This window comes from Bubalus kerabau, chromosome 6, assembly GCF_029407905.1.
Source record: "Bubalus kerabau isolate K-KA32 ecotype Philippines breed swamp buffalo chromosome 6, PCC_UOA_SB_1v2, whole genome shotgun sequence".
Classification (NCBI taxonomy): domain Eukaryota; kingdom Metazoa; phylum Chordata; class Mammalia; order Artiodactyla; family Bovidae; genus Bubalus; species Bubalus kerabau.
The window spans coordinates 90,731,857-90,756,392 of NC_073629.1; the positions used below are offsets into that span (position 1 = coordinate 90,731,857).

Below are 24,536 nucleotides of genomic sequence, written 5' to 3' on the forward strand. Positions count from 1 at the left end.
AAGTTTTCAGGACTCCTTTTTTTCCTAAGGGAGGGTTAAAAAAAAAGAGGTTAAAAGAAAATAACTCATATACTCAGTCTAGTCCAAGGCTGCCATTTCTCAAACTGAGATCCACAAATTATAGATAGCATTCCACAAAGCACCTGAAGATATGTGTAAAATGTTGCATGTAAATCTAAATATGTATTTTTTTCTAGGTAGGGTATCCATAGCTTTTCTCTATTTTAAAAGCAGAACACAATCTACAAAATGCTCAAACTCAACCCTTATGCTTCATGAATGAAGCTTAAAGAAGTACAAGCCTAATGAAGCACATATTTTAGCTAAAGTAATATAGTCACCAAGAGACTAATAGAATCAGGAAGAGACACAGGACCTGCTGGTTTTCCTCCCAGAAGTCTTGACAAGCATATCGTAATTCATTCATCCATTCATTCACCCTTTCAACTCTTTCTTATATGGTTACTCTGCACTACTTATTATTTAAGTGCTGAGTTTAGAGCATTGAACCAAACAGACAAATATCCCTGCCTTCGTAAAGCTTACTTTTTAAAAATTTTATTGGAGCATAGTTGATTTACAATGTTGTATTAGTTTCTGCTGTACAGCAAAGCGATTCAGTTGTACTTACATACGTATACATATATCAACTCTTTTTAAGATTCTTTTCCCATATAGGTCATTATAGAGTATTGAGTCAAATTCCCTGTGCTGTACAGTAGGTTCTTCTTGCTGCTATTGTTCAGTCGCTAAAACGTGCAACTCTTTGTGGCCCCAGGGACTGCAGCATGCCAGTACTCCCTGTCTTTTGTTATCTCCTGGAGTCTGCTCGAAGTCACGTCCATGGAGTCAGTGATGCCATCCAACCATATCATCTTCCGTGGGCCCTTTCTCTTCCTGCCCTCAATCTTTCCCAGCATCAGGGTCTTGTCCAATGAGTCAGCTCTTTGATCAGGTGGCCAAAGTATTGGATCTTCAGACTTAGCATCAGTCCTTCCAATGAATATTCAGGGTTGATTTCCTTTAGGATTGACTGGCTTGATCTCCTTGCAGTCCAAGAGACTCTCAGGAGTCTTCTCCAGCACCACAGTTCAAAAGCATCAGTTCTTCAGCACTCAGCCTTCTTTATGGTCAAACTCTCACATCCATACATAACTACTGGAAAAACCATAGCTTTGGCTATATGGCCCTTTTTCAGCAAAGTGATAACTTTGCTTTTCAATATGCTGTCTAGGTCTGTCATAGCTTCTTTTAAGGAGCAAGCATCTTTTAATTTCACAGCTCAAGTCACTGTCAGCAGTGATTTTGGAACCTAAGAAAATAAAATCTGCCACCATCCACTTTTCCCCCATCTATTTGTCATGAAGGTTCTTACTAGTTTTTTATTTTATATATAGTAGTATGTATACTTACTTTCTAGAGGAAAGAGGCAAAAAATAAACAATTAAACTCATACTATTGAATATATCAGAAGGTGATTAGTGCCATGGAGAAAACTAATGGTGAGAAAGGAAATGGGAAGTGCCTCTGGAGAGGAGTGGCACTGGTTTAAATAAAGAGGTCAGAGATTTGGAGACTTTTGAGCTGTCACTGAATTACAGCTAATTCTTGTTATTTATGGACCTGTGTTCTATAAAGTTGCCACAAGTACCAAATTAGAAAATACTGAACCTTGGCTCCTAGGGGAAATATAGTGTTAGGCTCCTCTGAGCCTCTGTTCACAACACCTTTGTCAACTAATCAATTCATAATCCTGTTTTATGTGAATTTCTGTTTAAAGATACCTTATTTAATATATATTGTTGAATCATTAGCCTTGAGCTCACACCCAACAGTACTATAACTCATGGCTAAAGGAAGCTGGTCAAACACACACATACTTTTCTCTGTAAGGCACATCACAATCTTCCTACACTTAGAAACCCTAGACAGAATTGCAACTATGTTTGGTGGTGGCATTTTCAATAGTAAAATCACCAACAGAGAGCAAAAATGTGTGAAAAACCTGGCCTGTTAGAACACAAGGAGGACGCTCATTTATAGGGCAGGCCAAGATGAGAAGGCCAAGCATCTCCTAGTTTGAACTTAGCTGGTGTCGTGTGTGATGAGCATCTCAAAACCTTCTGCGCCTTGTGCATGTCTATGAATGAACATGAAAGCCCCCTAAGTATTGACTTGGGGGATTACAAATTAATTTTAGCAAGCTTGTGATTTCACACATATTTTGTTGTTGTTACTCAGTCACCAAGTCGTGTCCAACTCTTCATGACCCTATGGCCTGCAGCATGCCAGGCCTCCCTGTCCTTCAGCGTCTCCCAGAGTTTGTCCATGTCCATTGAATCTGTGATGCCATCCAACCATCTCATCCTCTGTCACTCTCTTCTCCTTCCACCTTCAATCTTTAACACATCAGGCTCTTGTCCAATGAGCCAGCTCTTCACATCAGGTGGTCAAAGTATTGGAGCTTCAGCTTCAGCATCAGTCCTTCCAAAGAGTAGTCAGAGTTGATTTCCTTTAAGATTGACTGGTTGGATCTCCTTGCAGTCCAAGGGACTCTCAAGAGTCTTCTCCCACACCACAGTTCAAGCACATCTGTTCTTTGGCGCTCAGCCTTCTTTATTGTCCAGCTGTCACATCCATTCACACATACAGAATCGACAAATCATGAGGACCAACTCTAGTTGGCTTGCTGGGAAATGGAGGTGGTTTCCTGGGAGACTGATTGATACCCAATGGTTTCCTAACTCTCTGCTCAGTGTTCTTTAATTGTTTATAATCTGTGCTTATTCGAAATGTTTGTTCTCAATTGCCATGGTATAAGACTTTTTTCTCTAAATCTACTCAAATGCTACTTAATGGGAAAAAGAGTGAGAAAAGCCAGATGTAGAAGCAGAGGAACTTTTTCATCTAGGAGTTTTGTTCAGGCAGACAGCCTGCTTGTATTTCCTGTGGACTTTTAAATTCAGGGGCCCAGATCCTAGCCGCTGTGCAGGGATAATTTGTGACTCCTTTACAGTATAATTAATCCCTTCCCCCACCTCACCTCTAACTCCCCAAGTCCCCTTCCCTATGGACATGGTCCAAAAACATTAGCAAAGTTTCTTTTCTGATTTGTGACTTGCCCCAAAGAGCACAATGTCTCTAATTAGGTGATTTTAATAAAAAAGTTAAGAGCAATTTTACATTGTCTTTAAACCAAAATTTTACCCCTCTTCTTCCCCCCAAACCCCCCACCAACCTGGGTAACACAATTCCAATTTTTAAATGAAAATCATTGGAAATGAAAATTATTACTAAAAAAACAGTTTGAGAAATGCAGTTGATTCTAGAAAACAGGACTCAGCAATGCAGATTGATTATGCTGCAGGAAGTCCTTGAATGGAGTGGAGAGATTGATCCCAAACATCAGACTAAGGAGGAGAAGAAGCTCAGAGTCTAGACCTAGTTCTGCTTGTATATCCTGTGTGACTTTAGGCAAGATTCTCCCTCTCTGTGCTTTCATTTCTTAACTGGGAAGTGAGGGGTTATATACTCTCTGCAGGGGTCTCCAACCTTCTCGGATCTAATGTCATGATCTGAAATGAAGCTGATGTAATAATAATAGAAATAAACTGCATGATAAATGTAACGCATTGAATCATCCTGAAACCACCACTTCTCCCAGTCTGTGGAAAAATTGCCTGCTAGGAAACCCATCCCTGGTGCCAAAAACGTTGGGGACCACTGCATAGGATAACTTCCAGCCTTAAGATTCTGGGACACTGGAAATATAAAATCTAATAGTACTCTTTATCTGTATCCATTAATTTATCAGAAAATATTTTGAAGTATGTTTTGAAGCCTAGCTTCTTTCTAAGAAAATCATGCTAAGGCTAAAAAAATTCAGAATTTGTAGAATATCAGAGTCACCATTGATGTGCCCAGAATATCTGCACTTTATTTATGCAGCCATGGTATTCCTGGTAACACAGTCTACATTTCCTCACACAAGAGCTAAAAACTTGTGATCTCACCCTTGCCTATCAATTCATATTCACTTTTCTTCATCCCAGCCTTTTTTTAATTCCCCCTATGTCAAGCCATGTAAAAGTTTTCTTTAATTCCCTCTCCGTATCAAGCACACTCATTTTTGCTCTCTCTTTGGGAAACCCATTTCCCCATTTGTTCTTTTGGAAGGGGTTTATTTGTTCAATGTTTAAGAAACTGTTCATATCTCGGCTCTTCCGGAAAGGCTTTCAGGTCTTTACCAGGTCTATCTGACTTCCCTTACTCCATACCAGTAAAGAGTTCTAGCAAAGTGCTGGTAACTCTGGTAAAAATTTATTTATAGACTCATATTTTTTGCTAGACTGTGAACCCCTGTCTACTTCCCTTACACAGAGTTTGACACCTGATATTCAGGAATGTTTGATGAATGAAGAATGAATAAATAAATATAAGATAAAAAAAAAAAAACACTTGGAAAATCAAAGCATGATTATTTCATTTTTTACCCCAAATTATGGGATCAACCTCTACTTAGTACTAGCCATGAATGCCACGAAAAATATGAGCCTAGTATTGCCAAATCTTTCAAATTTTCAAGAAAAGAAAAAAAGCCTGAACATTTATGTAAAATTTTACCATTTTTAATATTGGGAAGTCATTTAACCTTATCTAAAATTTGGTTTGGCACACAAAACATAGGCCTCCAGGTGTACAACCACTAGCCTAAGATAAGATTCAGATTCCTTTGCATGTAGTCCATGCCTTTCCAAGTTTGTATCTGCCTCCCTGTATTCTCCACTTTATTTTTATCCACTCTTGGCAATCACTTTCATTTCTATCATTCTTTGATAACAATTCATGCTTCTATTCTGTAAGACCATTGCATCTACTTTTCCTCTTATGGTCTTTTCTTTCAATCTTCAGTTGGAGAAATGCTCTCATATTTCACAATCAGCTTCATGCAACTTTTCCATTTCCTAAGAAGACTTCTACTCCGTAGAAAGAGAAATTTATTCCTCTAGGATTTAATAGAACTCTGGGTGGACTTCTATCATTGTTTTTGCCACCATGTATTATAGCCACTTTTCTGTAAGTTATTCTAGAGCATTCTTTTATTTATCTATTTTTTAAAATAGATAAATATATTAAAATAAAATAAAATCTCCACTGCGCCAGATACTGTGTTCCTGCTAAGGATTCAGATGTGAAACCAACATTGTCTCAGCCCCCAAGGAACTCACAATCTAACAAAAAGGGCCATTATTATATTTATTTCTGAATTTCTAGCACTTTTCACCAAATAGTAGGGGCTCTATAGGTTTCATCAAATTAGTCAAGTATTCAATTTTACAAGCATTTTTGGTGAACAGTGCACTCTGAGGAAAGCAAAATATGCCCTTGGTGTCTTGTATCTAGTAGGTACTCCATCAGTATTTGAAGACATGGGTAAGGCATGAAGCCCCCGTCACCCCTGGATTATTACAATCTGCTTCAGTTCAGTTCAGTTCAGTTGCTTAGTTGTGTCCAACTCTTGGCGACCCCATGAATCGCAGCACGCCAGGCCTCCCTGTCCATCACCAAGTCCTGGAGTTCACTCAGACTCACGTCCATCGAGTCAGTGATGCCATCCAGCCATCTCATCCTCTGTCGTCCCCTTCTCCTCCTGCCCCCAATCCCTCCCAGCATCAGTCTTTTCCAATGAGTCAACTCTTCACATGAGGTGGCCAAAGTACTGGAGTTTCAGCTTCAGCATCATCCCTCCAAAGAAATCCCAGGGCTGATCTCCTTCAGAATGGACTTTTGGATCTCCCTGCAGTCCAAGTGACTCTCAAGAGTCTTTTCCAACATCACAGTTCAAAAGCATCAATTTTTCAGTGCTCAGCTTTCTTCACAGTCCAACTCTTACATCCGTACATGACCACAGGAAAAACCATAGCCTTGACTAGATGGACCTTTGTTGGCAAATTAGTGTCTCTGCTTTTGAATATGCTATCTAGGTTGGTCATAACTTTTTTTCCAAGGAGTAAGCGTCTTTTAATTTTATGGCTGCAGTCACCATCTGCAGTGATTTTGGAGCCCCCAAAAATAAAGTCTGACACTGTTTCCACTGTTTCCCCATCTATTTGCCATGAAGTGATGGGACCAGATGCCATGATCTTCGTTTTCTGAATGTTGAGCTTTAAGCCAACTTTTTCACTCTCCACTTTCACTTTCATCAAGAGGCTTTTTCGTTCCTCTTCACTTTCTGCCAGAATCTGCTTAGGAATATCTATATATCTATATCTGTATATTAATGGAAAATGATGATTGCACTTAAAGTCCCACATAGAAAGTGGGGTATAAGTATAATAGAAGTTTAATGTAATGAAAAGTAATCATGGCATGGTATACTTAAGAAAGACTCCAGTAAGGAGGTGGGTTCTGAGTTGTGGACTATAGGATTAATATGATTGGGTTTGGAAAAAGGTGTGGAGTAGATGATGTCTATGGATGCAGATGGGGATTTAGGAATGGGTAAGGCTTATTTGGAGGTGAATAAAGGAGAAAGAAGCAACAGAATGAATGCTTAATGAACACGTCCAGTGGGCCATGTATGATCATACACACAACACACACAGTTATCTCACGTCCTTCCTTTAGGCAGGATGGAAGTTCTTGAGGACAGGGATCTTTTCTATTGGAGTCTTCACAGTATCCCCACAGTAAGCAACATATTTTGCACATAGTAAACACTCAAAATACTTGAGTGAATGAAACCTTCTTTTATTTATCTATTTTTGTCTACTATGAAGTAGACATGATTGTCTCCATTTTACAAATAAAGAAACAAAGTTCAGAAATGGACAACGACTTTCCTAATGTCTAGGCCAATAGTCAAAGTGTGGATCACAACATCAGCATCTCCTGAGAACTTTCTAGGAAGGAAAATTCTTTAGAACTATGGAATCTGAAGTCGAGGTGGTTCTGATGCACAAGAAATTTCGAGACCTACCATTTCAGGGGAGAAGGTAGCAGTGGAAGTTTGGCCTGGCTTAAAATCCTAAACTACAATATATCTGCAGCCAAAAAATTATATAAGACTACATTTTCTAAAGTTTGTTTTGTGCAATATTTTCTAATGTTCCTAATGTTGATACATATTATGACAAAATAAAAATGTCCATGTTCAAGTATGTTTGGGAAATAGTGGGTTTAGCAAGGCTGAACAGGTTTTTTTTTTTTCTTTTTTTTTTTACTGTAGAATTTCTCTGAGACTTTAAAGGGCACTAGGTCATGCATCTCTAACATGGCAATAGGATTTTTCCAGTCTCATATAAGACAGCATGTGTTAATAGTAAATGTGAGCTTTGGTGTTTGACGACTGTATTCTAATTCTTTATCATTGTCCATCTTTGTGACTTTGGGCAAAACTGCCAACAGCTCTGCTTCTCAGTTTCCTAATCTGTGCATGGATAAAAATAATTCATATGTCATGGGATTTTAAGATACTACAAGTAAAACATTTTTCATAATGTCTAGTAGTATATAGTAGTTAAAATAGATGCTGCTGCTGCTGCTGCTAAGTCGATTCAGTTGTATCCAATTCTGTGCGACCCCATAGACGGTAGCCCACCAGGCTCCACCGACCCTGGGATTCTCCAGGCAAGAACACTGGAGTGGATTGCCATTTCCTTCTCCAATGCATGAAAGTGAAAGTTTCTTGCATTGGAGAAGTTGCTCCAATTGCTGAGCAATTGGAAGTTGCTCAGTCATGTCCGACTCTTTGCAACCCCATGGACAGCAGCCCACCAGGCTCCTCCATCCATGGGACTTTCCAGGCAAGAGTACTGGAGTGGGTTGCTAGCCACTATAATTGTTCTTAATCAAAATATTACAGATTGGCTCACTTAGCACCCATTTTAGTCCATTTTTAGGGTGTCTTCCTACACTGGATAGACATCCCAAAGCTGCATTTGGTAGACATCCTTGAACTAAAATGCTGTGTTTGACTTGAGTCATGCCAAGCAAACAAGTTTTAAAAGGAAGGAGAGTAAATGAGAGGAGGGAGCTCAGAATGACTCAATCTTCTAGAAGGGGAAAATGGAGAGATGTTTAGTTTTGGGAAAAGGAAGTTGAGGCAGAAGCTCGAATGTCCAGTTTTAGCATCATGAGTCTCCTGTGGCACGTAGCAGCCATAATAGTTAGGACTCTGCTACAGGCAGTCTCACTACCCAAAGTGTGTTTCACAGACCAGCACTGGCATCACCAGTGAGCTTGTTAGAAAAGCAAAACTCAGACCACACCCTAGACCTGTAGAATGGGAATCTGTTTTAACCAGAGTCAAAAAGATTTGTGTGCATATTAAAGTCTGAGAAAATGCTTACTGGAGTCCTATGGGCCATTCTTCTGGGGCAGCTAGACACCTTACTTGGAGAAGGAAATGGCAACCCACTCCAGTGTTCTTGCCTGGAGAATCCCAGGGACGGGAGAGCCTGGTGGGCTGCTGTCTATGGGGTCGCACAGAGTCGGACACGACTGAAGTGACTTAGTATTAGCATAGACACCTTATTGGCTGCATGTAGTACTTAATATTAGGTTATATAACGGTTTCTATAAAATTCTTTCTGCTCAAATTAGCTAGTGGGGGTTCTATTGACTACAACTGGAAGTTTGACCATATAACCACAAAAGTCATTTTTTGGTCTCCGGGGGAGCGGGTTAGCATGTGACACTTTTGAAAGCAGTTTTGTAAAACAATAGGAAGTAAAAGGTCACTTATGTAATAGGGAACCAGATTTTAGAGGAAAGTCTACTTCTGTTCTCTTGAATTAGCAAGTACAAACTTTGCATTGGCAAGTACAAAAATCCTCAGTTGACAAAACTGGATTGTGTTTAAAACAATCTGGAAATTTTCAGTGGAGGCACTAATTTGCTTCCATGCACTTTAGGTAAATATTTATTTCTCTTTGCAGGAATCTTTTTCATATGTGCAAATTGCTTTGGTTAGTTATAATGCAAGATATTAAGGTCGTGTGTCAGAAACTGACTTAAGTCAGTTGGGTTAAACACACATCTTGGATTCTTTTTGGTAGAAAGTAGAGGGTTCAAAGAGTTTGGGGTGGGCATGCTTTAGCTGCTCCCTTAAAACCTTGCTACCAAGTTATTTTAAAAGCTAATCTCAGATCAAATTATTTCATGCATATAAACATTTCATAAAAAACAAATATATCATTAACAAGCTGACACCAAACAGTTCATACATGTGCTTTCTAAAGTTGAATATCTAGCTCTTTGTCTTTTCAGTTTCTATAAACAGAATTTTGAATAAAATGTGACTCCCAAGGCAAATATAGCAACTTCCCCGAGGCAGGGTTCTATGACTCTTGAAGTTACCACCAGCCATCCAGGGCAAAAGGTGGAGGCAACTTTCTGAAGAGTTACAACTTCTAAACCTTGCTGGATTCTTAACACCCTGAATATACAAGAGTGTGAGAGAATCTCTAAAATACTTTAGCCAATTGGTATATATTTCACCAATGAGAGCCCATTCCAACATTTGTCTTGGTAATTTTCCAACTATCAATATCACCAATTAAATATATTTATGACATTCACTTTGCTAAATAACAAAGCCTTGGAATTGCTTCTAGCTGTTGATGTCATAGTTGCTTCTGGACTACAGCCTTTTTCATGTAATGCCAGCTCATACCCTTTGCAGTTTATATTCCTGATTAGAATCCTCGTGGAGGCCTCTGGGTTTAGTTTTTACCTAGGGAATGTACACATAATTTCACATTAGTTATGGTGAGTAAATTACAGACAGTTTAGAAGCATGGATGTGGGTTCATTTAAATAGAATTCTGGATTAACAGGGAAACCAAGTTTTAGTCTTAAAAATGTATGGCTGATTCATGTCAGTGTATGGCAAAAACCACTACAATATTGCAAAGTAATTAGCCTGCCATTAAAACAAATAAATTAAAAAGTTATTGATTCATTCCTTTACTCATTGATTACTGAGCCATATACTATACGCTGAGGTACAGAGATTAAAAGGGCAGCCCCTGCCTCAAGGGGAGCAGAGTCCACAGAACAGAATATGCAGTGACAACAGTATGACAGGAACCATGGCAAGTGAGCCCCAGCTGCCGCGGTCACACTGATAATGGGTAGAGAATGAAGGGTTGGCCTGAAATGGGTGATGTCCCTGAGAAATTGACATCTAGGGGGAGTTTTTAGGATGAACACAAGTTTATCAGTCCATTCAAGGTAGACAAAAGTGGGCGGTGGTGATGGTGTTTCAATAAAGACAGTGTGCTATGAAATTTACTTTAATAATGATGAGACCAATAAGATCACATTCTTTCCCTTCCCCCATCTCTCATACTTAACGAGTTTGAAGAAATGAAGAGTTTGAATTGCTATATACTGTGAACTGGAAGTGATTGCTTTAGACTCAGAAAACCAAAGACTCATAGAATTATAACTACTATGCTGAAGACTTTTCACTAGGTATAAACCATTTTCTTTTTCTTTAGTATCACTGACTGATTTTTTTTTCCCTTTAAAAGAAAAAGAAAGAAAGTGAAGTCCCTCAGTCATGTCCAACTCTTTGCGACCCCATGGAATATAGCCTACCAGGCTCCTCCATCCATGGGATTTTCCAGGTGAGAAGTACTGGCTAAGCTAAGCTAAGTCAATTCAGTCGTGTCCGACTCTGTGCGACCCCATAGATGGCAGCCCACCAGGCTCCCCCGTCTCAGGGATTCTCCAGGCAAGAACACTGGAGTGGGTTGCCATTTCCTTCTCCAATGCATGAAAGTGAGAAGTGAAAGTAAAGACGCTCAGTCATATCCGACTCTTAGCAACCCCATGGACTGCAGCCTACCAGGCTCCTCCGTCCATGGGATTTTCCAAGCAAGAGTACTGGAGTGGGTTGCTATTTCCTTCTCCAGGGGATCTTCCTGACCCAGGGATCAAACCTGGGTCTCCCGCATTGCAGGCAGACACTTTATCATCTAAGCCAAAGACTTCCCTTTTTTCCTCTTAAGGAGGAAGCAAAACACAGGCTTCCATCGCTTTTGTTATTATTTGTTTTCAGTTATTCAAGATATGTAGTTCCTCATATCCACAGTTTCATACAATATATTCCTCAGAATTTTCTGTTCATATCCTTATTCTGCTACTTACAAAGTAATTGGACAATGTAATTCAACTCTTTAAACCCCTGAAGAGGTCCTGATATGATCTTAATTTGTTATAAGAGTTACATCAAATAATTTACAATTGCCTAATCCCATGCTTCTCCTATAGCAGGAACTGAATACATGATATTCACATGATAATGATGTGTTAATAGTGATACTAATAGTAACATTTTAAAAATGATAATGTTCTGTTGTCACACTGCACAGATGAGACGAGGAGACTCATGTATGGTGGTGGGATTGGTCTAGGCCCTAACCATTGAGCTGTTGATCCATTCTGACCATTGAATTTCCTTTTAGTTTTGGAACTGAGCTCAGAAAACCATCTTTATACAGGAGTGGTTCAGTTTGGCATCTCCAGGTAAAGCTTCTATTTGGCATAAATGTGCTGCCCTGCATTCAAGCCCTGCCTCAACCTTCCAATTGCTGGCACCCTCGTTAGTGCTGGCTTCCTTCCTGGCTTCAGGTGCGCAGGTCGTGGGTGTCTCCCAAAGGAAGTTCTAAGCCCTGCCTCCTTCACTGTCTTTCTAATCCATTACCTACCCATAGGTAGCTAATAAGGGTCACCTTCTTCCAACAGTGACTTCCCTGGTGGCTCAGACAGTAAGGTGTCTGCCTACAATGTGGGAGACCTGGGTTCAATCCCTGGGCCAGGAAGTTCCCTGGAGAAGGAAATGGCAACCCACCCCAGTACTCTTGCCTAGAAAATCCCATGGACGGAGGAGCCTGGTGTCCATGGGGTCTCAAAGAGTCGAAAATGACTGAGCGACTTCACTTTCTTTCTTTCTCTTTTCTTCCAACAGTAGAAAGAGCATACATTTTGCAGTCTGAAAAGCCTAGTATCCAGTCGTGGCTCTGAACAAACAGTGTGGCCTTGGGCAAGTTACTTCACCCCTCTGACCTTCTGTATCCTCAATTGTAGGGTTGGTATAAAATATGCATTTCAAGAATTGTTGCAGTTGAGGAAGATGATGCACGTAAAGCGTTTCATACAGTGTTGGCACATAGTAGATGCTCAGGCTGCTGCTGCTGCTAAGTCACTTCAGTCGTATTCGACTCTGTATGACCCCATAGACGGCAGCCCACTGGGCTCCCCTGTTCCCTGGGATTCTCCAGGCAAGAACACTGGAGTGGGTTGCCATTTCCTTCTCCAATGCATGAAAATGAAAAGTGAAAGTGAAGTCACTCAGTCGTGTCCGACTCTTAGCGACCCCATGGACTGCAGCCTACCAGGCTCCTCCATCATAGGATTTCCAGGCAAGAGTACGGGAGTGGGGTGTCATTGCCTTCTCCAAGATGCTCAGGAAATAGGTATTATTTTTTCTTGTTTTTATTATATATTTTTCTCATAATAATTTCCCTCCTGACTAATGCAAAAAAAAATGTGTATAGGTTTGATCTTTTGATGTTGTAAGAAGAAAATGGTAATCTATGGGTTTTTTGGGTTTTTTTTTTTGGTCTTCCATCAGCTCCTTTGCTAGTTTCACTAGACCCTTAGCACCTCTATAGAGATCAGAGACCTGGGGTCAACACCCCACCTCCTTAAGGCATAGTGACAGATGTGTGAGAGATAACACTCAGGAAAGACTGACTTATTATTAAATGCATTTTAAAGACAAAAAAAAAAAAAAAAGCCAAGTCACAGAATACGTGGGTGTGGGTACAACCTAAAGATTGGTCTTTAAAAGCAATTTGGTTCAGGGTTTAGAATGTTGTAAGGGTGCATTTTAAACTTCAATCCACTTAATCTGTTAGGACCAGCAGTAGCAGCAAATTAACTGTGCGGTTACTCCTCCCTTCCTCCCACTCTCACGGGGTGGCCAGTTGTGAAGGGAAGAGGTGAGGGGGTGGGATTAAGTATTGACATAAAAGGAACAAAGCAGGCCCAAGGCTTTAGAGGAGCAGAGAGGGAGACTTGGTCTTAATTAATTTCTTCCTTAGAACCAGCCCCAGAGGCCTTGGGGAGAATCAATAACAGAAGGAAACTCTGGAAACAGCTAGAAAGACAGAGGGCAACAGGAATTGAACAGAGATAGGAAGCAAGCCTGTAACAGTCCAGAAGGAAGCAAATGAGGGACTTGCCTTCCTCACAACTGAGAAGGACCTGGAGACTTGCCTCTGTTTGTGTCTTTCCCGCCACCAGATGTAACATATTTATATGCATACTGTTTTGCAGTCACAGTAATTCTAAGGCACACACAATTATTTTTGCAGGATGCTGACTTTTCACAGGACTTAGAAATGAAGGGTGAAGGGAGGGTGGAGCTGATACAGCACATTTACAGATGCCTAAATTGAGATGGTTCCACCAGAGGCCCATTCTCCCTGGCAGTTAGGTTAGATGCCAAATAACCTAGAAGAAAGAACAGATAGTAGGTACTATTAATACAGTGTTCCAGGTCTGTTCTTAAGAGCTTTATCCATGTTGTTTAACAAGCCTTATAATAACCAGATGTAATAGGTGTTACCATCTCCATTTACAGAAATGCAGCTCCAAAGATAACTGACTTGAGTGGACTCACACTGCTAGCAATTGTCCAAACTGTGATCTGATTTCAAAGCCAGTGTACTTTTCCTCTCATTGTGCTGCATTTGTAGTTCGATCTTTAGGGACACAAGAGTCCCTTTAGCTATCACAGAGTGGCAGTGAATCTGGTACAACCCTCACCTGGCAGTTGTATCAGATTTGATGCAAATTCTTTGATTTGATGGAACCTCTCTCTTCTATTGTGTAGCTGCCCACTATCTCTTTCTCCTCTTTCTCTTCTCTTCCACTCCCCACTTTTCACCCATGTGAATTTCAAGGAAAATGAAATCCGTATGTTTTTTTATTCATTTGCACTTAACCCATCAAAACACAATTTTGAGAGAGAGTGGATTTGCAGAGAAGTGAATTTTAAAGGCCTCTCTTGCTGGAAAACAGGATGTCTACTCTGGCCAAAATCATAAAAACTTCAAACTTCAAGTGTTAGGGTTCAGCTTAATACATTGAAATAATGTGATTTGAGGGAGCTGTAATTCTAGAATAACACTTTGTTGCAAGCCAAGTATGAGAGGATATGAGCCCACATTAGTGCTATCAGATGAAAACTTGAAGGTGCCCAGTTAAGTATATTTCTTCTATTGCCATCATCACCATAAAAGATATTGACATTAGGGGCACAATAACATTCATATTTTAGAATTGGAAAAGATGCCAGAAGTCACATTATTCAATATTCTCAGTTTATGGACCAGGAAACTGAAGCTCAGCAAGATCTGAGGATATGCTCAAGGTCACAGAGCTGTACCTAACCCCTTGGGTCCTGGACTCTGAGCGCATTGCTCTTTTTTTGGCTTATTGTAAAAAATACAGATAACATTGTATTACTTTTACTAAAAATCTCTCTAAAATATGCATCATTTTGATTTAGATGTTAATTTAAAAATTTTTAAAACTAGGATTTACTATCTCTATGGCAAATTGAAAAAAAAAAAAATCTCACTTTGTATGTCAGCAAGAAAAATGACCCTAATTCACTTGAGAAAATGACTCTTGCACCTCACCCACAATACTGTACATCTTTGGTGGTATTGTTTATTTGCTAAGTCATGTCCAATTCTTTTGCGACCCCATGGACTGTAGCTTGCCAGGCTCCCCTGTCCATGGGGTTTTCCAGGCAAGAATCCTGGAGTGGGTTGCCATTTCCTTCTCCAGCGGATCTTCCTGACCCAGGAATCAAGCTCAGGTCTCCCGCATTGCAGGCAGATCCTTTACCATCTGAGCCACCAGGGAAGCCCTGGTATACATCATAGATGGTAGTAAATGCTCCTTTACACATAAAAAGTGGGAAATTAATTTTTAAAAAATAACCAGTCTGTGCCAGCCACCTTACATAAATTTCAGTAATAATAACAACAATATTAATAGCTGATAATTCAGAGGTAATATGCATATTATTTCTGAGTAGGGTTTTGCAGTCAGGGTCAGATCTGACTATGTAAGTAGCTATGTAATCCTAGGCAAAGATGAATGTTATCTTAGGCAAGTGAAGCCTCAGTATAAACATCTTTAAGATGGGATTAACAGCAATAATTACCTTAAGGGGTGTTCTGGAGATTAAAGTATGCACATAAGCATGTGTTTCAAATGTGCAAAGCAGGACATGATGTTGATAGCACTGAATGCTTACAACTTACAAAGGCTGTGCTTGGAATTTACAATTGTTGATCTTAATCTGTATAAAAACACTACCAAATAGATACTATTATTATTATCCTCATTTTACAGGTGAAGAGACCCTGGGCTAAAGCAATGAATAAGGCTCCAACCCAAATCTGACTTCATAGCACATCTGTTTCTTCATAGCACCACTTCATAGCACCATTGTACTTATTTATTTATTTATTTATTTTGCTGTGTTTGTGGGCTTTATCTAGTTGCAGTGAGAGGGGGCTACATTGTGGTACCCAGGCTTTTCATTGTGGTGGCTTCTCTTGCTGTGGAGCACCAGCTCTAGGGTACGCGGCCTTCAGTAGCTGTGGCTCGTGGGTTTAGTTGCTTCACATATGTGCAAATGGGGAATCCTCCTGGACCAGGGATCAAACCCATGTATCCTGCATTGGCAGGCAGATTCTTTACCACTGAGTCACCATAGAAGCCCTATATATTTTTAAAAAAATCAATTAATTTTTATTTAATTGAAGGATAATTGCTTTACAGAATTTTGTTGGTTTCTGCCAAACATCAACATAAATCAGCCATAGGTATACATATGTCCCCTCCCTCTTGAACCTCTCTCACATCTCCCTCCCCATCCCACCCCTTTAGGTGATTACAGAGCCCTTGTTTGAGTTCCCTGCGTCTTATTTATTAATATAGTAGAAAATTTTATTTGGACGTCACAATTCCCTTATGATGTAGGTATTACTGTGTCTATCTATAGATGAAAAACTGTAGCTTAAAGAGTTTCATATCTTAACCATCTTTCAAGGTTATTAAGCAGCAAAGTGAAAATTAGTATCCTATTTTCAGATTCCAAGTTCTGTGTTCATTCCAATGTCATACAGCCACTTACGGAAAGTTTGATCAAAACATAGAGTCTCGGAAAGGCTGATTAAAAAAAATATTCCAGAGGTTGGTTGAGGGTTAGAAACTGGATACGATACTGGGAAGAATGAGCCCATGTCTGCTGCTCTTAGGTCTTCCTGTCCTGCTGAGCCCTATGTAGCTGTCAACCGCCATCCAATCTTCCAACCTGAACCGCAAGGCGTTTAGAATTCCAGCATTGTATCTAAATTTGATCCTTCCACACAAATTGGGGTAGCTTCTGTATTCCAACCACTTTGTCTAAACCAGATCTTATGAGAAGGTTGCTTTCCGTGGCTTTAGAATGCATGGCAGTCCCTAACACATGAGCTTGTCTCATTATGATTCTTTCATATGCATGAATCCAGAGAATGCTTTCTTTATCTTAGCTATCATTTTCATCCTTGCTTTTTGGATTCATTATTACTAAGAGTTGGAAAAGAGAAGGAAAGAGCATTCTTTTCATTCAATCGTTTGACTCAACGAGTATCTACTATGTCAATCCAAAGGACTAGGAATGCAGGGATAAATGCAAATTCTTTGGTCTTCTTTCATCATTGTCTTAATCAAGTCCAGTCAGAGAAACATAACCCATCAGGACATTTAATAGGGAAGATTTAGCTTGATGAACTGGTGACAAATTTGTGAGTAGGACTGCAAGGTCAAGTGGAGACAGTGAGTCAACCTAGAGATTAAAAATTTAAGAGAAAGCTGCTTCCACTCTTAGGGCCTCAGGGACCAAAGGAATTGATACTGCATGACAGCGTTAACCCAGGAGAGAGAAAAACCAACTGGGCCTGGGAATATCCAGAGAGGGGCTGGCACAGGGTGCTGTGACAGGAAAGGAGAGGCTGACGCTATTGGGGACACATCTGGAACAGAAAGAGGGGGCAGAAATACGCTTCCCTCCTCCCCCTTCCAAACTGCCACCAGTGCCTCCCATTGCCAAGCTGAACTGAAGGTGGTTGGCATGGGTGCCTGGGAACCAGAGTTTCACAGAGTTCAGCTTCCTGCTCGTCAAGGCCCAGCAGGGTGGGGAGTTGATATCACAATCCTTAAACCCCTCCTTTCTCTTTTCTCATCCCTGTCAACTCTATCCTAGCTTCAAATCACAGGACATTGAAACAGATTTAAAAGAAAAAAAAGTTTGTCCCAGTCCTGATTGTAAACCATTCAGCTGCCTTCAAACTCAGATCCAAATGTCTTACCATATACATGTTGCCCTCTTTGATCTGGACTCTTCCTGCTGTTTCACCAATTCCCCAATACTCCTTGGCTCCTATGAAACTAAGGTATGTACATTTTCTTTCCTCTTCTTTTGGCCAGCTTGGTCTCTATAAATGTCTGGATTTTCCTCTCTTTACATAATGTTATTTATTCAATAGATATTTCCTTAGGTTCTCTCATGTGTCAGAATCTAAGAACAGAGGTAAGACATGCTCCTTGCTCTCAGAGTGATTCTGGTGTCTTCTTCCTTCATGGAGGACTACATCCAGATAAGATAGGACATTTATACAAAGCAGGCAGAGCAAGAAAAGACAGAGGAGAGCACATTTGCAGCTGTTTCCTAAACTAGGAAAGTCAGGTTCAATGATGAGTTTCAAGAAGTTAGCACAGATAAGACATGAGAGATAAAGCTAGAGGTGAGAAGATAGTCATAACTAGATGGGACCAAAGCAAGGGAGTTAAAACACTTGTAAAATGTAGGTTGAAAGTAGTTGGAGCTCATCTTTAATTGACCCACTATATGATAAGTTGATCTGTTTTAAAGGCATAGAATTGACCTCACTATTTATATAGCAGGAGAGATGGTTCAAGCATGCATATTCCTTAAACCAGGAGTTGGCCAACTTTTTCTAAAAGGGCCAGATAGTAAATGTTGTAGGCCTTCTAGAAACATGGTCTCTGATATGACTACTCAACCTAGCTGTTGCAAAAGTAGCCATAGACAGTACATAAACAATGGGTGTGGATGGGTTCCATTAGAATTATGTCTACAAAAACAGGTGTTAGCCCATTGCCCAACTTGTGCTAAGCTACCTAACCTGTCTCCATGCCTCATAACTGGCCCTATGTAGGTGAGACTCCGGCAGGCTTACATCTTCCTACATCAATGCTAAGGCTTTACTTTCATTCATTTTATGCCATGTTTCCCAACGTGTTTCCTAACCTTCTTTATTTCTCACCTCACCATCCATTTTTAAAATTAATTTATCTATCTATTGGTTAATGGTTTTGCCAAATTCTTTAAAGCTAATGTTCAACACTACCTTTCCAGTGTGGACATCTTTCTTCCTAGTTTGGAAATTCCTCTAGCATTAACTCTAGCTCTATTTATTGAACGTGCCTTAAGCATACAGAATTAAACCAGGTGCTTTGTGTTTGTTTAATCTATGTTAAATAAACTGATATTCACAGTAACTCTGTGAGATAGTTATTACTACTTTAATTCAGCAAATGATGAACTTTAATCTGAGATGTTGAATAGTTTATCCCAAGATATAGCCAGTGGATGCAGCAGTTGGAATTTAAACTATGTATATTTAAATGCAAAGTGTACTGCTGTTGTTTTTTTTCCCCCACTCACTATACTGTCGAATTATATGTTAACTTTTTATGGGAGCACACAAATCTGGCAGTAGGACTCACAAGGTTCCTCTGCAAAAATCAGCTGTGCTGTATAGAAAGGGATATCTTGTTGTAAATATAATAGAAATGACCTGAGAATCCTGCTCCACGGACATGGTCCTGACCCAGATTGAATTGGCTGCAGGACTTCAGCTTCTCCAGGACTCCTTCTTGAGCCCCTGGGTCTTCTGCTATTCATCCTTTTTTACCTTCTGTGGGAATGATAAATTTTCTTTGATGCTCATATTTACACTGCTATATTTAGAAAATGTTAAAATTATTCATTTAAAAATTATCAGTAGGGGCTTCCCTGATGGTTCAGACAGTAAAGAATCTGCCTGCAATGCAGGAGACCCGGATTCAATCCCTGGGATGGGGATTGAATCTCCAGGGAAGGCCCCCTGGAGAAGGGAATGGCTACTCATTCCAGAATTCCTGCCTGGAGAAGTCCATGAACAGAGGAGACTGGTGGACTACAGTCCATGGGGTCACAAAGAGTTGGACATGACTGAGCGACTAACACTTAAGATTTTAGCATGTATTATATGCCTAAATTTCCAATTTTCTAATAAAGTCTAAAGCTTTTTGTTGTAGTTCAGTCACTAAGTCCTGTCTGACTCTTTGTGACCCCATGGACTGCAGCATGCCAGGCCTCTCTGTCCTTCACTGTCTCTAGGAGTTTTTACAAAAACTCATGTCCATTGAGTCTGTGATACCATCCAGCCAGCTCATTCTCTGTCATCCCCTTCGCCTCCTGCCCTCTATCTTTCCCAGCATCAGGGTCCTTTCCAATGAGTCAGCTCTTCGCATCAGGTGGCCAAAGTACTTTAATTCCAGCCTTAGCATCAGTCCTTCCAATGAATATTCAGGGTTGGTTTCCTTTAGGATTGAATGGTTTGATCTCCTTGTTGTCCAAGGGACTCTAAGTCGAAAGCTAATCAGTGTTTATATCCTATTCTCAAAAGATATATGGATCTGAGTATGTTTTCACAGCTCTCTGCCAAAACCCTACCCCCACTATGATGATACTGTTATCTATTTTTATGCTATTGTTGTTTAGTCGCTAAGTTACATCCAACTCTTTTGTGACTCATTGGCAAGTGGATTCCTTACCAGTAAGCCACCACAGAAGCCCACCTAATTTTATACTTTCAGCTCATTTTCAATACTTACATGAATATTTTCATGCTTATTGTTTATTCATATTATAGTTGATTCTTATTTACTTATTTAGAATTACCAATTAGTTTGCCATTTTTTTCTTCATAGTTATTTCTTATATATGCTTCTATCTAACAGTTACTTATTTTCCAGCAAAGATCCATAGATAGTAAAGTGAATATGAAGTGATATCTCGGTGGTTACTTTGGTTTTTGTAGGCTTCTCTGATGGTTCAGATGGTAAAAAATCTGCCTTCAATGCAGGAGAGCTGGATTTGATCCCTGGGTCAGGAAGATCCCCTGCAGAAGGGAATGGCTACCCTCTCCAGTGTTCTTGCCTGGAGAATTTCATGGACAGAGAAGCTTGGTGGGTTACAATCCATGCGGTCACAGAGAGTCAGACATGACTGAACGACTAACACTTACCTTGGTTTTTGTTATATTTACTTTTAAAAAATCTCCCTTTTTCTTATTGTTACCATTTTGCCTTTGTTCTTTAAACATTTTAAGTATGCTTATTAAATTTCTCTTCAGATCACAATGTTACTTCTGGTCTTCATGTTTAAGTGTCCCTATTTTACAGGGTTTGTGATCCTTCTTACATGCATTGATTTATATATTGATTTATTATTCCTTTGATATATACATGTTTTTTAATATATACTATATGCTATATAATAATGGCTTCCCTAATAGCTCATTGGGTAAAGGATCCACTTACAATGCAGGAGACATAGGAGACATGAGTTTGATCCCTGGCTTGGGAACATCCCCTGGAGGAGGAAATGGCAACCCACTCTAGTATTCTTGCCTGGAGAATCCCAATGATAAAGGAGCCTGGCAGGCTATAGTCCATGGGGTCATACAGAGTCAGGTTTGACTGAGAAAATTATGTCTTTGAACATTTATACATGTTTCATAATACATATTATATGCTACATTATATATATATATATTTAATTATATATTTACCTTTATATGTGTGTGTGCATACATATATATATATATATATATATATATATATATATGTTTTGGAATGGGTTCATCTTCTGTGTGAGTTATCTTATGCAGGATTTTTCTCCCACATTTACACTGGGTTGTGAACTTCACATCTGGATTGTCACTGCCCTTTGAACAGTCTCCACTATATCTAGGTGTGAAGTATGAGAATTACATTTCCCAGAATCCTTTGGCTAGAATTTGACAGTGAGAAACACATAAGACTTGGATAGTGTAAGAACTGTTCTCCAGGCACAGCTGCTGCAAGAGTGTGCAAGAACACTGGCAACAGCAAAGGTGGGGTTTTGTCAAGTGCCTTTCAGAGAGCCTCATGAGGAAGGGTCAAGAAAACTTTTTCAGTTAAGGTCTAAGCTATAAATATTTCCACCTTTGCAGGCTATATGGTCTCCATTTCATATCCTATCTTCTTTTTAACTTCCCTCTGTAAGTATAAAAAAAGAAGAAACATTCTTAGGTAGCCAGCAATGTAATAACAGGCTGTGATCCATGTTTGCCCCATAGACCATAACTTTCTGACTCTTGCTCTGAAGAATCTCCCACTTCAAGCAGCTGAACTCACTGGCAGCGGTCTGCTTGCTATTCCTGCACTGCCGTATCCTGAAAGCCAGCAATGGCCTTCCTGATCTTGTTCTCCGAGCCCTTCCAAATGCTGTGTAAAGTTATAAATTCTTTAAAGTAGCTTTTGATTTTCTGTCCAAAGTCAATCAGTTCAGTTCAGTTCAGTCACTCAGTCGTGTCCAAAGTCAATAAGGTATTTTAATGTTTGTCCTTGACCAGACATTGTAGAGCTTGTTTCCTTTAAATTGTTTTCCATGTTAGTTAGTTTCTAGAATTTTGACTTCCCACATGTATAAGACAAGTTAAGTTTGTTCCTGGTAAGTCACAATTTTAGATTCTCATTTCATGCTGCAGTCTACCCTCAGTAAGGGGCCAGGGTACCTTAGGCTTGTTTCTGATTATGGTCTAGTGCTACTTGTTGGAGATTTTCCTATCCTTTTTCATGGACAAAAAGCCTATTCTAACTCCTATGTCCATGCAGGGGTCCTAGGTTCAGATCCTTATAGAAATCTGATTCTTGCCCCAATCCTTTTCCAACGTAGCATTGAAACTTTGGTTCCTGAAGCTTGTGGTGTACCTAATCCCCTAGGAGTAATTCAGCCTCAGCTTCCACTCACCACTGGGGTTCCCTCTAAATTTCTGGCAGAGTGAGATTTTCCTTCTTTGCTTTGTAGTTGGTTTATGTCCTTTTAAAAATATTTCATCCAGAATTTCTGAGTTTGAACTGTGGAAGGGGTAATTTTAGCATGTACTTAATCTACCCTCTTGACCTGGAAGTCCAATGTTCACATCTGTGATGTAAGAGATTTGTGTTTAATGATTCCCAGAGATCCTTCAAGCACTGTGCCGTTCGAAGTTACTACATCTAGGCACATTGTGTTTATATATAAATATTGCTGCCAACACTCAGACACATGTGCTGGCCTTTTGGTTATTTATCTTTGAAGGAAGACCATTAGTAGGAGGTTAAGCCAGCATGCATTTAATATTTGGTGATGGAAAGGGAAAAAAAAAAACAAAAAACATGGCCAATACATTGCATGCAATGATTAAATTCACCATGTGAACCAATGCTAGTGAATCCAAAACCAGTCCACACAAGCTATTGTTTACAATAGTACCATTCATTTTGGGAAAACAAAGAAGCACAAGACAGCACAAGACAAACCACACTTGATACCTCGATTCTATGATTTAATGTGTAGCAGTCTATAAGGATGTGATTTAGAGGTTGTCTGTAGGAGAAGGCAATGGCAACCCACTCCAATACTCTTGCCTGGAAAATCCCATGGACGGAGGAGCCTGGTGGGCTGCAGTCCATGGGGTCGCTAAGAGTTGGACATGACTGAGTGATTTCACTTTCTCTTTTCACCTTCATGCATTGGAGAAGGAAATGGCAACCCACTCCAGTGTTCTTGCCTGGAAAATCCCAGGGACGGGGGAACCTGGTGGGCTGTCATCTCTGGGGTCACACAGAGTCGGACATGACTGAAGTGACTTAGTAGTAGTAGTAGCAGAAATGCTCAGATTCCACACATTACTCATCTTTTCAGTTGGAGAGTTAATCCTTAATTTAATTCATTCATTCACCATGTATTAACTATACACTCAACATGTGAGAGTTGGGCCATAAAGAAAACTGAGGCTCAAAAAGTAAATGGTTTTGAACTGTGGTGCTATAGAAAACTCTTGAGAGTCCCTTGGACAGCAAAGAGATCAAACCAGTCAATCCTAGAGTAAATCAACCCCAAACACTTACTGCAAGAACTGTTGCTGAAACAGCAGCTGCAATATTTTGGCCACCTGATGCAAAGAGCTGACTCACTGGAAAAGACCTAAGGCTGGGAAAGACTGAGGACAAGAGGAGAAGGGGCAACAGAGGATGAGATGGTTGGATGGCATCATTGACACCATGGTTGTGAGTTTGAGCAAACTCGGGGAGATAGTGAAAAACAGGGAAGCCTGGTATGCTGCAGTTTGTGTGGTTGCAGAGTCAGATGTGACTAAGTGACTTAAAAACATCATGTTCCACTCACTGGGCTAGGTAAATGGAAGAGCAGAGCACTCAGGGTAGTCAGAGCGCCAGTCCTCACAGAGCGCATGGTCCACAAAGAAAGATAGATGAGGACCATGTGTTTCAAGGCTGCTGAATGAGACTATAGATTAAACAAAGATTGCCATGGGAGTGTGTTAAATGGGGAGCAAAGGCAAATGGTTGTCTGAGGAGACCTTACAATTAGCTAAGAAAAGAAGAGAAGCAAAAGAGAAAAGGAAAGATATATCATCCAAATGCAGAGTTCCAAAGAATAGCAAGAAGAGATAAGAAAGCCTTCCTAAGTTACCAGTGCAAATAAATAGAGGAAAACAACAGAATGGGAAAGAGTAGAGATCCCTTCAAGAAAATTAGAGATACCAAGGGAACATTTCATGCAAAGATGGGCACAATAAAGGACAGAAATGGTATGTACTTAACAGAAGCAGACGATATTAAGAAGAGGTGGCAAGAATACACAGAAGAACTACACAAAAAAGATCTTAATGACCCAGATAACTACGATGGTGTGATCACTCATCTAGAACCAGACATTATGGAGTATAAAGTCAAGTGGGCCTTAGAAAGTATCACAACAAACAAAGGTAGTGGAGGTGATGGAATTTCAGTTGAGCTATTTCAAATCCTAAAAGATGATGCTGTGAAAGTGCTGCACTTAACATACCAGAAAATTTGGGAAACTCAGCAGTGGCCACGGGACTGGAAAACATCAGTTTTCATTCCAATTCCAAAGAAAGGCAATGCCAAAGAATATTCATACTACGGCACAATTGCACTAATTTCACATGCTAACAAAGTAATGATCAAAATGCTCCAAGCCAGGCTTCAATAGTACATGAACCAAGAACTTCCATATGTTCTAGCTGGATTTAGAC

General features: G+C 40.0%; 1 long non-coding RNA gene across 1 annotated transcript in view; it reads left to right on the top strand.

The window, feature by feature from the left end:
• The window catches only part of LOC129656228 (uncharacterized), a 41,323-nt gene extending 20,789 nt beyond the window's left edge, over nucleotides 1-20,534 (top strand). The window contains exon 3 of the long non-coding RNA XR_008716278.1: nucleotides 20,250-20,534. This is a non-coding gene — a long non-coding RNA (uncharacterized LOC129656228). The remainder of the gene's footprint in view (nucleotides 1-20,249) is intronic.
• The last annotated feature ends 4,002 nt before the right edge of the window (nucleotides 20,535-24,536 follow it).